Source organism: Nicotiana tabacum, chromosome 7 (assembly GCF_000715075.1).
Source record: "Nicotiana tabacum cultivar K326 chromosome 7, ASM71507v2, whole genome shotgun sequence".
NCBI classification, from domain to species: Eukaryota; Viridiplantae; Streptophyta; class Magnoliopsida; order Solanales; family Solanaceae; genus Nicotiana; species Nicotiana tabacum.
The window spans coordinates 9486896-9504674 of NC_134086.1; positions in this window are offsets into that span (position 1 = coordinate 9486896).

A 17779-nucleotide genomic window follows, 5' to 3' on the forward strand; every position below is an offset into this window, starting at 1 on the left:
CTTTTGCCAAAAAGAAGAAGAGTTCAACCTCGATTGAATGAAGATGGGCTACTATTTCGATAAGTTTGAAATACCACCCTTTATAGACAAGGGCCTTCGCCAAAAAGAAGAAGAGTTTGACCTCGATCGAATGGTGACAGGTTACTATTTCAATAAGTTCAAAATAACACCCTTTAAGGCCAAGGGCCGTTGCCAAAAAGTAGAAGAGTTTGACCTCGATCGAACGACGACGAGCTACTATTTTGATAAGTTTGAAATAACGCCCTTCAAGGCCAAGTGCCATCGCCAAAAGAATAAGAGTTTAACCTCGATCGAACGACGACGGGTAACTATTTTGATAAGTTCAAAATAACGCCCTTTAAGTCCAAGGACCTTCGCCAAAAATAAGAAGAGTTCGACCCCAATCGAATGACGATGGGTTACAATTTTGTTAAGTTCGAAATAACACCCCTTAAGGCCAAGGGTCGTCGCCAAAAAGAAGAAGAGTTCGACCTCGATCGAACGATGACGTGTTACTATTTCGATAAGTTCGAAATAACACCCTTTAAGGCCAAGAGCCTCCGCCAAAAAGCAGAAGCGTTCGACCTCGATCGAACGACGACGAGCTACTATTTCGATAAGTTTGAAATAACTCCATTTAAGGCCAAGGGCCTTCGCCAAAAATAAGAAGAGTTCGACCTCGATCGAACGACGACGAGTTACTATTTTGATAAGTTCGAAATAACACCCCTTAAGGCCAAGGGCCTTCGCCAAAAAGAAGAAGAGGTCGACCTCGATCGAACGACGACGGGTTACTATTTCGATAAGTTCGAAATAACACCCTTTAAGGCAAAGGGCCTCTACCAAAAAGCAGAAGAGTTCGACCTCGAACGAACGATGACGGGCAACAATTTCGATAAGTTCAAAATAACGCCCTTTAAGGCCAAGGGCCTTTTTCAAAAAACAGAAGAGTTTGTCCTCGATTGAACGAGACAAGATACTATTTCGATAAGTTCAAAATAACACCCCTTAAAGACAAGGGCCTTCGCCAAAAAGAAGAAGAGTTTGACCTCGATCGAACAACGATGGGTTACTATTTCAGTATGTTCAAAATAACACCCTTTAAAGCCAAGGGCCTTTGCCTAAAAGTAGAAGAGTTCGGCCTCGATCGAAAGATTACGAGATACTATTTTGATAAGTTCGAAATAACGCCCTTTAAGGCCAAGGGCCTTCGCCAAAAAGAAGAAGAGTTCGACCTCGATCGAACGATGACGAGGTACTATTTCGATAAATTCGATATACACCCTTTAAGGCCAATGGCCTTCGACAAAAAGAAGAAGAGTTCGACTTTGATCGAACGAGGACGGGTTAATATTTCGATAAGTTCAAAATAACACCCTATAAGGCCAAGGGCCTCCGCCAAAAAGCAGAAGAGTTTGACCTCGTTCGAACGACGACGAGTTACTATTTCGATAATTTCGAAATACACCCTTTAAGGCCAATGGCCTTCGACAAAAAGAAGAAGAGTTTGACCTCGATCGAACGATGACGGGTTACTATTTCGATAAGTTCGAAATAACACCCTTTAAGGCCAAGGGCCTCTACCAAAAAGCAGAAGAGTTCGACCTCGAGCGAACGATGACGGGCTACTATTTCGATAAGTTCGAAAAAATGCCCTTTAAGGCCAAGGGCCTTCACCAAAAATAAGAAGAATTCGACCTCGATCGAACGACGATTGGATATTATTTTGATAAGTTTGAAATAATGCCCTTTAAGGCCAAGGGCCTTCGCCAAAAAGCATGAGATTTTGCCCTCGATCGAACGATGACTGGCTACTCTTTTGATAAGTTCGAAATAACGCCCTATAAGGCCAAGGGCCTTCGCCAAAAAGAAGAAGAGTTCGACCTCGATCGAAGGATGACAAGGTACTATTTCGAAAAGTTTGAAATACACCCTTTAAGGCCAATGGCCTTCGACAAAAAGAAGAAGAGTTCGACCTCGATCGAACGACGACTGGCTACTCTTTTTATAAGTTCGAAATAACATCCTTTAATGCCAAGAGCCTTCGACAAAAAAAGAATAGTTCGACCTTGATCGAACGATGACGGGGTACTTTTTCGAAAAGTTTGAAATACACCCTTTAAGGCCAATGGCCTTCGACAAAAAGAAGAAGAGTTCGACCTTGATCGAACGAGGACAGGTTACTATTTTGATAAGTTAAAAATAACACCCTATAAGGCCAAGGGCCTCCGCCAAAAAGTAGAAGAGTTCGACCTCGATCGAACGATGACGGGCTACTATTTCGATAAGTTCGAAATAACGCCATTAAAGGCCAAGGGCAATCGCCAAAAATTAGAAGAGTTCGACTCGATCGAACGACGATGGGTTAATATTTTGATAAGTTCGAAATAATGCCCTTTAAGGCCAAGGGCCTTCACCAAAAAGCAGGAGAGTTTGACCTCGATCGAACGACGACAGGCTATTATTTTGATAAGTTTGAAATAACGCCCTTTAAGGCCAAAGGCCTTCGCCATAAAGAAAAAGAGTTCTACCTCGATCTAACGAAGACGGGTAACTATTTTGATAAGTTTGAAATAACACCCTTTAAGGCGAATGGCCTTCGCCAAAAAGAAGAAAAGTTCGACCTCAATTGAACGATGACAGGTTACTTTTTCGATAAGTTCAAAATAACACCCTTTACGGCCAAGGGCCTCCGCCAAAAAGAAAAAGCGTTCGACCTCGATCGAACGACGATGGGCTATTATTTTGATTAGTTCAAAATAATTCCCTTAAAGGCCAAGGGCCTTGCCAAAAAGCAGAAGAGTTCGACCTCGATCGAACGACGACGTGCTACTATTTTGATAAGTTTAAAATAATGCCCTTAAAGGCCAAGGGACTTTGCCAAAAAGCAGAAGAGTTGGACCTCGATTGAACGACGACGGGCTACTATTTCGATAAGTTTGTAATAACGCCCTTTAAGGCCAAGGGCCATCACCAAAAAGAAGAAGAGTTCGACCTCGATCGAACGACGACGGGTAACTTTTTTGATAAGTTCAAAATAATACCCTTTAAGTCTAAGGTCCTTTGCCAAAAAGAAGGAGATTTCGACCTCGATCGAACGATGACGGGTTACAATTTTTATAAGTTCAAAATAACACCCCTTAAGGCCAAGGGCTGTCGCCAGAAAGAAGAAGAGTTCGACCTCGATCGAACGATGACGGGTTACTATTTCGATAAGTTTGAAATAATACCCTTTTAGTCCAAGAGCCTTCGTCAAAAAGAAGAAGAGTTTGACCTCGATCGAACAATGACGGGCTACTATTTCAATAAGTTCGAAATAACACCCCTTAAAGCCAAGGGCCTTCCCCAAAAAGTCGATCGAATGACGACGGGTTACTATTTTGATAAGTTCGAAATAACACCCTATAAGGCCAACGGCCTTCGCCAAAAAGTAGAAGAGGTCGACCTCGATCAAACGATGACGGACTACCATTTTGATAAGTTAAAAATAACGCCGTTTAAGGCCAAGGGCCTTCGCCAAAAAGAAGAAGAGTTCGACCTCGATCGAACGACGACAGGTTACTATTTTGATAAGTTTGAAATAACGCCCTTTAAGTCCAAGGGCCTTCGCCAAAAAGAAAAAGAGTTCGACCTCGATCGAATGATGACGGGTTACTATTTTGATAAGTTCAAAATAACACCCTTTAAGGCCAATGGCCTTCGCCAAAAAGAAGAAGAGTTCGACCTCGATTGAACGAAGATGGGCTACTATTTTGATAGGTTCGAAATACCACCCTTTATGGCCAAGGGCCTTCGCCAAAAAGAAGAAGAGTTCGACCTCGATCGAACGGTGACGGGTTACTATTTCAATAAGTTCAAAATAACAACCTTTAAGGCCAAGGGCCATTCCCAAAAAGCAGAAAAGTTTGACCTCGATCGAACGACGACGGGCTACTATTTCGATAAATTTGAAATAACGCCCTTTAAGGCCAAGGGCTATCGCCAAAAAGAAGAAGAGTTCAACCTCGATCAAACGATGTCGGGTAACTATTTTGATAAGTTCAAAATAACGCCCTTTAAGGCCAAGGACCTTCACCAAAAAGAAGAAGAGTTCGACCTCAATCGAACGACGACGGGTTACAATTTTGATAAGTTTGAACTAACACCCCTTAAGGCCAAGGGTCGTCGCCAAAAAGAAGAAGAGATCGACCTCGATCGAACGATGACGGGTTACTATTTTGATAAGTTCGAAATAACACCCTTTAAGGCAAAGGGAGTTATCCAAAAAGTAGAAAAGTTCGACCTCGATCGAACGACAACGGGCTACTATTTTGATAAGTTCAAAATAATGCCCTTTATGGCCAAGGGCCTTCGCCAAAAAGAAGAAAAGTTCGACCTCGATCAAACGGTGACGGGTTACTATTTCAATAAGTTCAAAATAACACCCTTTAAGGCCAAGGGCCGTTCCCAAAAAGCAGAAGAGTTTGACCTCGATCGAACGACGATGGGCTACTATTTTGATAAATTTGAATAACGCCCTTTAAGGCCAAGGGACATCGCCAAAAAGAAGAAGAGTTCAACCTCGATCAAACGACAACGGGTAACTATTTTGATAAGTTCAAAATAACGCCCTTTAAGGCCAAGGACCTTTGCCAAAAAGAAGAAAAGTTCGACCTCAATCGAACGACGACAATTTACAATTTTGATAAGTTTGAACTAACACCCCTTAAGGCCTAGGGTCGTCGCAAAAAAGAAGAAGAGTTCGACCTCGATCGAACGATGACGGGTTACTATTTCGATAAGTTCGAAATAATACCCTTTAAGGACAAGGGCCTACGCCAAAAAGCAGAAGAGTTCGACCTCGATCGAACGACGACGGGCTATATTTCGATAAGTTCAAAATAACTCCATTTAAGGTCAAGGGCCTTCGCCAAAAAGAAGAAGAGTTCGACCTCGATTGAACGATGATGGGTTACTATTTTGATAATTTCGAAATAAAACCCCTTAAGGCCAAGGGTCATTGCCAAAAAGAAGAAGAGTTCGACCTCGATCAAACGATGACGGGTTACTATTTTGATAAGTTCGAAATAATACCTTTTAAGTCCAAGGGCCTACGCCAAAAAGAAGAAGAGCTCGACCTCGATCGAGTGATAATGGGCTACTATTTCGCTAAGCTCGAAATAACACCCTTTAAGGCCAAGGGCCTTCGCCAAAATGTCGATCGAATGACCACGGGTTACTATTTCAATAAGTTCGAAATAACACCCTTTAAGGCCAAGGGACTTCGCCAAAAAGAATTAGAGTTCGACCTCGATCGAAAGACGACGGGTTACTATTTCGATAAGTTCGAAATAACACCCTTTAAGGACAAGGGCCTTTACCAAAAAGCAGAAGAGTTCAACCTCGGTCGAACGACGATGGGAAACTATTTCGATAAGTTTAAAATAAAACCCTTTAAGGCCAAGGGCGTTTGACAAAAAACAGAAGAGTTTGACCTCGATCAAATGAGACGTGATACTATTTCGATAAGTTCGAAATAACGCCCCTTAAAGACAAGGGCCTTCGCCAAAAAGAAGAAGAGTTCGACCTCGATTGAACAACGATGGGTTACTATTTCAGTAAGTTCGAAATAACACCCTTTAAAGCCAAGGGCCTTTGCCTAAAAGTAGAAGAGTTCGGCCTCGATCGAACGATGACGAGATACTATTTTGATAAGTTCAAAATAACACCCTTTAAGGCCAAGGGCCGTTCCCAAAAAGCAGAAGAGTTTGACCTCGATCGAACGACGATGGGCCACTATTTTGATAAATTTGAATAACGCCCTTTAAGGCCAAGGGACATCGCCAAAAAGAAGAAGAGTTCAACCTCGATCAAACGACAACGGGTAACTATTTTGATAAGTTCAAAATAACGCCCTTTAAGGCCAAGGACCTTTGCCAAAAAGAAGAAAAGTTCGACCTCAATCGAACGACGACAGTTTACAATTTTGATAAGTTTGAACTAACACCCCTTAAGGCCTAGGGTCGTCGCAAAAAAGAAGAAGAGTTCGACCTCGATCGAACGATGACGGGTTACTATTTCGATAAGTTCGAAATAATACCCTTTAAGGACAAGGGCCTACGCCAAAAAGCAGAAGAGTTCGACCTCGATCGAACGACGACGGGCTATATTTCGATAAGTTCAAAATAACTCCATTTAAGGTCAAGGGCCTTCGCCAAAAAGAAGAAGAGTTCGACCTCGATTGAACGATGACGGGTTACTATTTTGATAATTTCGAAATAAAACCCCTTAAGGCCAAGGGTCATTGCCAAAAAGAAGAAGAGTTCGACCTCGATCAAACGATGACGGGTTACTATTTTGATAAGTTCGAAATAATACCTTTTAAGTCCAAGGGCCTACGCCAAAAAGAAGAAGAGCTCGACCTCGATCGAGTGATAATGGGCTACTATTTCGCTAAGCTCGAAATAACACCCTTTAAGGCCAAGGGCCTTCGCCAAAATGTCGATCGAATGACCACGGGTTACTATTTCAATAAGTTCGAAATAACACCCTTTAAGGCCAAGGGACTTCGCCAAAAAGAATTAGAGTTCGACCTCGATCGAAAGACGACGGGTTACTATTTCGATAAGTTCGAAATAACACCCTTTAAGGACAAGGGCCTCTACCAAAAAGCAGAAGAGTTCAACCTCGGTCGAACGACGATGGGAAACTATTTCGATAAGTTTAAAATAAAGCCCTTTAAGGCCAAGGGCGTTTGACAAAAAACAGAAGAGTTTGACCTCGATCAAATGAGACGTGATACTATTTCGATAAGTTCGAAATAACGCCCCTTAAAGACAAGGGCCTTCGCCAAAAAGAAGAAGAGTTCGACCTCGATTGAACAACGATGGGTTACTATTTCAGTAAGTTCGAAATAACACCCTTTAAAGCCAAGGGCCTTTGCCTAAAAGTAGAAGAGTTCGGCCTCGATCGAACGATGACGAGATACTATTTTGATAAGTTCGAAATAACGCCCTTTAAGGCCGAGGACCTTCGCCAAAAAGAAGAAGAGTTCGTCCTCGATAGAATGATGATGGGGTACTATTTCGATAAATTCGAAATATACTCTTTAATGGCAATGGCCTTCGACAAAAAGAAGAAGAGTTCGACTTCGATCGAACGAGGACGGGTTACTATTTCGATAAGTTCAAAATAACACCCTATAAGGCCAAGGTCCTCCGCCAAAAAGCAGAAGAGTTTGACCTCGATAGAACGACGACGGGCTACTATTTTGATAAGTTCAAAATAACGCCCTTTATGGCCAAGGGCCTTCGCCAAAAAGAAGAAAAGTTCGACCTCGATCAAACGGTGACGGGTTACTATTTCAATAAGTTCAAAATAACACCCTTTAAGGCCAAGGGCCGTTCCCAAAAAGCAGAAGAGTTTGACCTCGATCGAACGACGATGAGCTACTATTTTGATAAATTTGAATAACGCCCTTTAAGGCCAAGGGACATCGCCAAAAAGAAGAAGAGTTCAACCTCGATCAAACGACAACGGGTAACTATTTTGATAAGTTCAAAATAACGCCCTTTAAGGCCAAGGACCTTTGCCAAAAAGAAGAAAAGTTCGACCTCAATCGAACGACGACAGTTTACAATTTTGATAAGTTTGAACTAACACCCCTTAAGGCCTAGGGTCGTCGCAAAAAAGAAGAAGAGTTCGACCTCGATCGAACGATGACGGGTTACTATTTCGATAAGTTCGAAATAATACCCTTTAAGGACAAGGGCCTACGCCAAAAAGCAGAAGAGTTCGACCTCGATCGAACGACGACGGGCTATATTTCGATAAGTTCAAAATAACTCCATTTAAGGTCAAGGGCCTTCGCCAAAAAGAAGAAGAGTTCGACCTCGATTGAACGATGACGGGTTACTATTTTGATAATTTCGAAATAAAACCCCTTAAGGCCAAGGGTCATTGCCAAAAAGAAGAAGAGTTCGACCTCGATCAAACGATGACGGGTTACTATTTTGATAAGTTCGAAATAATACCTTTTAAGTCCAAGGGCCTACGCCAAAAAGAAGAAGAGCTCGACCTCGATCGAGTGATAATGGGCTACTATTTCGCTAAGCTCGAAATAACACCCTTTAAGGCCAAGGGCCTTCGCCAAAATGTCGATCGAATGACCACGGGTTACTATTTCAATAAGTTCGAAATAACACCCTTTAAGGCCAAGGGACTTCGCCAAAAAGAATTAGAGTTCGACCTCGATCGAAAGACGACGGGTTACTATTTCGATAAGTTCGAAATAACACCCTTTAAGGACAAGGGCCTTTACCAAAAAGCAGAAGAGTTCAACCTCGGTCGAACGACGATGGGAAACTATTTCGATAAGTTTAAAATAAAGCCCTTTAAGGCCAAGGGCGTTTGACAAAAAACAGAAGAGTTTGACCTCGATCAAATGAGACGTGATACTATTTCGATAAGTTCGAAATAACGCCCCTTAAAGACAAGGGCCTTCGCCAAAAAGAAGAAGAGTTCGACCTCGATTGAACAACGATGGGTTACTATTTCAGTAAGTTCGAAATAACACCCTTTAAAGCCAAGGGCCTTTGCCTAAAAGTAGAAGAGTTCGGCCTCGATCGAACGATGACGAGATACTATTTTGATAAGTTCAAAATAACACCCTTTAAGGCCAAGGGCCGTTCCCAAAAAGCAGAAGAGTTTGACCTCGATCGAACGACGATGGGCCACTATTTTAATAAATTTGAATAACGCCCTTTAAGGCCAAGGGACATCGCCAAAAAGAAGAAGAGTTCAACCTCGATCAAACGACAACGGGTAACTATTTTGATAAGTTCAAAATAACGCCCTTTAAGGCCAAGGACCTTTGCCAAAAAGAAGAAAAGTTCGACCTCAATCGAACGACGACAGTTTACAATTTTGATAAGTTTGAACTAACACCCCTTAAGGCCTAGGGTCGTCGCAAAAAAGAAGAAGAGTTCGACCTCGATCGAACGATGACGGGTTACTATTTCGATAAGTTCGAAATAATACCCTTTAAGGACAAGGGCCTACGCCAAAAAGCAGAAGAGTTCGACCTCGATCGAACGACGACGGGCTATATTTCGATAAGTTCAAAATAACTCCATTTAAGGTCAAGGGCCTTCGCCAAAAAGAAGAAGAGTTCGACCTCGATTGAACGATGACGGGTTACTATTTTGATAATTTCGAAATAAAACCCCTTAAGGCCAAGGGTCATTGCCAAAAAGAAGAAGAGTTCGACCTCGATCAAACGATGACGGGTTACTATTTTGATAAGTTCGAAATAATACCTTTTAAGTCCAAGGGCCTACGCCAAAAAGAAGAAGAGCTCGACCTCGATCGAGTGATAATGGGCTACTATTTCGCTAAGCTCGAAATAACACCCTTTAAGGCCAAGGGCCTTCGCCAAAATGTCGATCGAATGACCACGGGTTACTATTTCAATAAGTTCGAAATAACACCCTTTAAGGCCAAGGGACTTCGCCAAAAAGAATTAGAGTTCGACCTCGATCGAAAGACGACGGGTTACTATTTCGATAAGTTCGAAATAACACCCTTTAAGGACAAGGGCCTCTACCAAAAAGCAGAAGAGTTCAACCTCGGTCGAACGACGATGGGAAACTATTTCGATAAGTTTAAAATAAAGCCCTTTAAGGCCAAGGGCGTTTGACAAAAAACAGAAGAGTTTGACCTCGATCAAATGAGACGTGATACTATTTCGATAAGTTCGAAATAACGCCCCTTAAAGACAAGGGCCTTCGCCAAAAAGAAGAAGAGTTCGACCTCGATTGAACAACGATGGGTTACTATTTCAGTAAGTTCGAAATAACACCCTTTAAAGCCAAGGGCCTTTGCCTAAAAGTAGAAGAGTTCGGCCTCGATCGAACGATGACGAGATACTATTTTGATAAGTTCGAAATAACGCCCTTTAAGGCCGAGGACCTTCGCCAAAAAGAAGAAGAGTTCGACCTCGATAGAATGATGATGGGGTACTATTTCGATAAATTCGAAATATACTCTTTAATGGCAATGGCCTTCGACAAAAAGAAGAAGAGTTCGACTTCGATCGAACGAGGACGGGTTACTATTTCGATAAGTTCAAAATAACACCCTATAAGGCCAAGGTCCTCCGCCAAAAAGCAGAAGAGTTTGACCTCGATAGAACGACGACGGGCTACTATTTCGATAATTTTGAAATACACCCTTTAAGGCCAATGGCCTTCGACAAAAAGAAGAAGAGTTCGAACTCGATTGAACGATTACGGGTTACTATTTCAATAAGTTTGAAATAACACCCTTTAAGGCCAAGGGCCTCCGCCAAAAAGCAGAAGAGTTCGACCTCGATCGAACGATGACGGGCTACTTATTTCGGTAAGTTTGAAATAACGCCCTTTAAGGCCAAGGGCCTTCACCAAAAAGAAGAAGAGTTCGACCTCGATCGAACGATGATGGGATACTATTTTGATAAGTTTGAAATAATGCCCTTTAAGGCCAAGGGCCTTTGCCTAAAAGCAGGAGAGTTCGACCTCGATCGAATGACGACTGGTTACTCTTTTGATAAGTTTGAAATAACGCCCTTTAAGGCCAAGGTCATTCGCCAAAAATAAGAAGAGTTCGACCTCGATCGAACGATGACGGGTTACTAATTCGAAAAGTTTGAAATACACCCTTTAAGGCCAATGGCCTTCAACAAAAAGAAGAAGAGTTCGACCTCGATCGAACGATGACGGGTTACTATTTCGATAAGTTCGAATAACACCCTTTAAGGCCAAGGGACTCCGCCAAAAAGCAGAAGAGTTCGACCTCGATCGAACGATGATGGGTTACTATTTCGATAAGTTCAAAATAACACCCTTTAAGGCCAAGGGCCTCCGCCAAAAAGCAGAAGAGTTTGGCCTCGATTGAACGATGATGGGATACTATTTTGATAAGTTCGAAATAATGCCCTTTAAGGCCAAGGGCCTTCGCCAAAAAGAAGAAAAGTTCGACCTCGATTGAACGATGACGGGTTACTATTTCGATAAATTCGAAATACACCCTTTAAGGGAAATGGCCTTCGACAAAAAGAAGAATAGTTCAACTTCGATCGAACGAGGACGGGGTACTATTTCGATAAGTTCAAAATAACACCCTATAAGGCCAAGGTCCACCGCCAAAAAGCAAAAGAGTTTGACCTCGATCGAACGACGACGGGCTACTATTTCAATAATTTCGAAATACACCTTTAAGGCCATGGCCTTCGACAAAAAAAAGAAGAGTTCGACCTCGATCGAACGATGACGGGTTACTATTTCGATAAGTTCAAAATAACACCCTTTAAGGCCAAGGGCCTCCGCCAAAAAGCAGAAGAGTTCGACCTCGATCGAACGATGACGGGCTACTATTTCGATAAGTTCGAAATAACGCCCTTTAAGGCCAAGGGCCCTCACTAAAAAGAAGAAGGGTTCGACCTCGATCGAACGACGATGGGATACTATTTTTATAAGTTTGAAATAATTCCCTTTAAGGCCAATGGCCTTCGCCAAAAAGCAGGAGAGTTCGACCTCGATCGAACGATGACTGACTACTCTTTTGATAAGTTTGAAATAACGTCCTTTAAGACCAAGGGCCTTCGCCAAAAAGAAGAAGAGTTCGACCTCGATCGAACGATGACGAGGAACTATTTGAAAAAGTTTGAAATACATCCTTTAAGGCCAATGGCCTTCGACAAAAAGAAAAAGAGTTCGAACTCGATCGAACGATGACTGGCTACTCTTTTGATAAGTTCGAAATAACTCCCTTTAATGCCAAGGGCCTTTGCCAAAAAGAAGAAGAGTTCGACCTGATCGAACGATGACGGGGTACTATTTCAAAAAGTTTGAAATACACCCTTTAAGGCCAATGGCCTTCGACAAAAAGAAGAAGAGTTCGACCTCGATCGAACGAGGACGAGTTACTATTTTGATAAGTTAAAAATAACACCCTATAAGTCCAAGGGCCTCCGCCAAAAAGTAGAAGAGTTCGACCTCGATCGAATGATTACGGGCTACTATTTCGATAAGTTCGAAATAATACCCTTTAAGGACAAGGGCCTTCACCAAAAATAAGAAGAGTTCGACCTCGATCGAACGACGACGGGTTACTATTTTTATAAGTTCGAAATAATGCCCTTTAAGGCCAAGGGCCTTCGCCAAAAAGCAGGAGAGTTCGACCTCGATCGAACGACGACGGGCTACTATATTGATAAGTTTGAAAGAATGCCCTTTAAGGCCAAGGGCCTTCGCCAAAAAGAAAAAGAGTTCGACCTCGATCGAACGAAGACGGGTAACTATTTTGATAAGTTCGAAATAACACCCTTTAACGCCAATGGCCTTCGCCAAAAAGAAGAAAAATTCAACCTCAATCGAACGACGACGGGTTACTATTTCGATAAGTTCAAAATAACACCCTTTAAGGCCAAGGGCCTCCGCCAAAAAGAAGAAGAGTTCGACCTCGATCGAACGATGACGGGCTACAATTTCGATTAGTTCAAAATAATGCCCTTAAAGGCCATGGGCCTTGGCCAAAAAGCAGAAGAGTTCGACCTCGATCGAACGACGATGGGCTACTATTTCGATAAGTTTGAAATAATGCCCTTAAAGGCCAAGGGCCTTTGCCAAAAAACAGAAGAGTTCGACCTCGATCGAACGACGATGGGCTACTATTTCGATAAGTTCGAAATAACACCCTTTAAGTCTAAGGTCCTTCGCCAAAAACAAGGAGATTTCGACCTCGATCAAACGATGACGGGTTACAATTTTGATAAGTTCAAAATAACACCTCTTAAGGCCAAGGGCCATCGCCAGAAAGAAGACGAGTTCGACCTCGATCGAACGATGACGGGTTACTATTTCGATAAGTTTGAAATAATACCCTTTTAGTCTAAGAGCCTTTATCAAAAAGAAGAAGAGTTCGACCTCGATCAAACGATGACGGGCTACTATTACGATAAGTTCTAAATAACACCCCTTAAAGCCAAGGGCCTTCGCCAAAAAGTCGATCGAATGACGACGTGTTACTATTTTGATAAGTTCGAAATAACACCCATTAAGGCCAACGACCTTCGCCAAAAAGTGTAAATGTTCGACCTCGATTGAACAACAACGGGCTACCATTTTGATAAGTTCAAAATAACGCCGTTTAAGGCCAAGGGCCTTTGCCAAAAATAAGAAGAGTTCGACCTCGATCGAACGACGACGGGTTATTATTTCGATAAGTTCGAAATAATGCCCTTTAAGTCTAAGGGCCTTCGCCAAAAAGAAAAAGAGTGCGAACTCGATCGAACGATGACAGGTTACTATTTTGATAAGTTTGAAATAACACCCTTTAAGGCCAATGGCCTTCGCCAAAAAGAAGAAGAGTTCGACCTCGATTGAACGAAGATGGGCTACTATTTCGATAAGTTTTAAATACCACCCTTTATGGACAAGGGCCTTCGCCAAAAGGAATAAGAGTTCGACCTCGATCGAACGGTGACGAGTCACTATTTCAATAAGTTCAAAATAACACCCTTTAAGTCCAAGGGCTGTTGCCAAAAAGCATAAGAGTTCAACCTCGATCGAATGATGACGGGCTACTATTTCGATAAGTTTGAAATAACGCCTTTTAAGGCCAAGGGCCATCGCCAAAAAGAAGAAGAGTTCAACCTCGATCGAACGACGATGGGTAACTATAAGTTCAAAATAACGCCCTTTAAGGCCAAGGACCTTCGCCAAAAAGAAGAAGAGTTTGACCTCAATCGTATGACGACGGGTTACAATTTTGATAAGTTCTAAATAACGCCCCTTAAGGCCATGGGTCGTCGCCAAAAAGAAGAAGAGTTCGACCTCGATCGAATGATGACGGGTTACTATTTCGATAAGTTCGAAATAACACCCTTTAAGGCCAAGAGCCTCCGCCAAAAAGCAGAAGAGTTCGACCTCGATCGAATGACGACGGGCTACTATTTCGATAAGTTCGAAATAACTCCATTTAAGGCCAAGAGCCTTCGCCAAAAAGAAGAAGAGTTCGACCTCGATCGAACGACGAGTGGTTACTATTATGATAAGTTCGAAATAACACCAATTAAGGCCAAGTGTCATCACCAAAAAGAAGAAGAGTTCGACCTCGATCGAACGACGAAGGGTTACTATTTCGATAAGTTCGAAATAATACCCTTTAAGGCCAAGGGCCTCTACCAAAAAGCAGAAGAGTTCGACCTCGATCGAACGACGACGGGAAACTATTTTGATAAGTTTAAAATAATGCCCTTTAAGGCCAAGGGTCTTTGTCAAAAAACAGAAGAGTTTGACCTCGATCGAACGAGACAGGATACTATTTCGATAAGTTCGAAATAACACCCCTTAAAGATAAGGGCCTTCGCTAAAAAGAAGAAGAGTTCGACCTCGATCGAACAACGATGGGTTACTATTTCAGTAAGTTCAAAATAACACCCTTTAAAGCCAAGGACCTTCGCCTAAAAGTAGAAGAGATCGGCCTCGATCAAACGATGACGGGATACTATTTTGATAAGTTCGAAATAATGCCCTCTAAGGCCAAGGGCCTTCGCCAAAAAGACGAAGAGTTCGACCTCGATCGAACGATGACGGGGTACTATTTCAATAAATTCGAAATACACCCTTTAAGGCCAATGGCCTTCGACAAAAAGAAAAAGAGTTCGACTTTGATCGAACGAGGATGGGTTACTAATTCAATAAATTCAAAATAACACCCTATAAGGCCAAAGGCCTCCGTTAAAAAGCAGAAGAGTTCGACATCGATCGTACGACGACGGGCTACTATTTCGATAAATTCGAAATACACCCTTTAAGGCCAATGGCCTTCGACAAAAAGAAGAAGAGTTCGACCTCGATCAAACGATGACGGGTTACTATTTCGATAAGTTCGAAATAACACCCTTTAAAGCCAAGGGCCTCCGCCAAAAAGCAGAAGAGTTCGACCTCGATCGAACGATGACGGGTTACTATTTCGATAAGTTCGAATTAACACCCTTTAAGGACAAGGGCCTCTACCAAAAAGCAGAAGAGTTCCACCTCGATCGAACGGCGACAAACTACTATTTCGATAAGTTCAAAATAATGCCCTTTAAGGCCAAGGGCCTTTGTCAAAAAGTAGAAAAGTTTGACCTCGATCGAACGAGACGGGATACTATTTCGATAAGTTCGAAATAACACCCCTTAAGGACAAGGGCCTTCGCCAAAAAGAAGAATAGTTCGACCTCAATCGAACAATGATGGGTTACTATTTCAGTAAGTTCGAAATAACACCATTTAAAGCCAAGGGTCTTCGCTTAAAAGTAGAAGAATTCGGCCTAGATCGAACGATGACTGGCTACTATTTTGATAAGTTCAAAATAACACCCTTTAAGGCCAAGAGACTTCGCCAAAAAGAAGAATAGTTCGACCTCGATCGAATGATGACGAGGTACTATTTCGAAAAGTTTGAAATACACCCTTTAAAACCAATGGCCTTCGACAAAAAGAAGAAGAGTTCGACCTCGATCGAACGAGGACTGGTTACTATTTTGATAAGTTAAAAATAACACCATATAAGGCCAAGGGCCATCGCCAAAAAGAAGAAGAGTTCGACCTCGATCGAACGATGATGGGTTATCATTTCTATAAGTTTGAAATAATACCCTTTTAGTCCAAGGTCCTTCGTCAAAAAGAAGAAGAGTTCGACCTCGATCGAACGATGACGGGCTACTATTTCAATAAGTTCGAAATTACACCCCTTAAAGCCAAGGTCCTTCGCCAAAAAGTCGATCGAACGATGACGGGTTACTATTTTGATAAGTTTGAAATAACACCCTTTAAGTCCAACGACCTTCGCCAAAAAGCAGAAGAGTTCGACCTCGATCGAACGACGACGGGCTACCATTTTGATAAGTTCAAAATAATGCCGTTTAAGGCCAAGGTCCTTCGCCAAAAATAAGAAGAGTTCGACCTCGATCGAACGATGACAGGTTACTATTTCGATAAGTTCGAAATAACGCCCTTTAAGGCCAAGGGCCTTCGCCAAAAAGAAAAAGAGTTCGACCTCGATCAAACGATGACGGGTTACTATTTTGATAAGTTCGAAATAACACCCTTTAAGGCCAATGGCCTTTGCCAAAAATAAGAAGAGTTCGACCTCGATTGAATGAAGATGGGTTACTATTTCAATAAGTACAAAATACCTCCCTTTATGGCCAAGGGCCTACGCCAAAAAGAAGAAGAGTTCGACCTCGATCGAACGGTGACGGGTTACTATTTCAATAAGTTCAAAATAACACCCTTTAAGGCCAAGGGCCTTCGCCAAAAAGAAGAAGAGTTTGACCTCGATCTAACAACGATGGGTTACTATTACGATAAGTTCGAAATACACCCTTTAAGGCCAAGTGCCATCTCTAAAAAGAAGAAGAGTTCGACCTCGATCGAACGATGACGGGTTACTATTTTGATAAGTTCGAAAAAACCCTTTTAAGGCCAAGGGCCTTCGCCAAAAAGCAGAAGAGTTTGACCTCGATCGAACGATGACGACCTACTATTTCGATAAGTTCGAAATACATCCTTTAAGGCCAATGGCCTTCGACAAAAAGAAGAAGAGTTAGACTTCGATCGAACGACAATGGGTTACTATTTCGATAAGTTCGAAATAACACCCTTTAAGGCCAAGGGCCTCCGCCAAAATACGTAAGAGTTCGACCTTGTACGAACGACGACGGACTACTATTTCGATAAGTTCGAAATAACTCCATTTAAGGCCAAGGGCCTTTTCCAAAAAGAAGAAGAGTTCGACCTCGATCGAACGACGACGAGTTACTATTTTGATAAGTTCGAAATAACAACCCTTAAGGCCAAAGGCCGTCGCCAAAACGAAGAAGGGTTTGACCTCGATCAAACGATGACGGGTTACCATTTCGATAAGTTCGAAATAATACCCTTTTAGTCCAAGGGCCTTCATCACAAAAGAAGAAGAGTTTGACCTCGATCGAGCGATGATGAGCTACTATTTCGATAAGTTCGAAATAACACCCTTTAAGGCCAAGGGCCTTCACAAGTCGATCGAACAACGATGGGTTACTATTTCGATAAGTTTGAAATAACACCCTTTAAGGCCAAGGGCCATTTCCAAAAAGTGGAAGAGTTTGACCTTGATCGAACGACAACGGGCTACTAATTTGATAAGTTCAAAATAACACCCTTTAAGGCCAAGGACCTTCGCCAAAAAGAAGAAGAGTTCGACCTCAATCGAACAATGATGGGTTACTATTTCGATAAATTCGAATTAACACCCTTTAAGGCCAAAGGCCTCTACCAAAAAGCAGAAGAGTTCGACCTCGATCGAACGACGACGGGCTACTATTTCGATAAGTTCAAAATAATGCCCTTTTAGGCCAAGGGCCTTATTCAAAAAGCAGAAAAATTTGACCTCGATCGAATGAGACGGGATACTATTTCGATAAGTTCGAAATAACACCCCTTAAGGACAAGAGCCTTCGCCAAAAAGAAGAATAGTTCGACCTCAATCGAACAATGATGGGTTACTATTTCAGTAAGTTCGAAATAACACCCTTTAATGCCAAGGGCCTTCGCTTATAAGTAGAAGAGTTCGACCTCGATCGAACGATGACTGGTTACTATTTTGATAAGTTCGAAATAACGCCCTTTAAGGCTAAGGGCCTTCGCCAAAAAGAAGAAGAGTTTGACCTCGATCGAACGACAACGGGGTACTATTTCGAAAAGTTTGAAATACACCCTTTAAGGCCAATGGC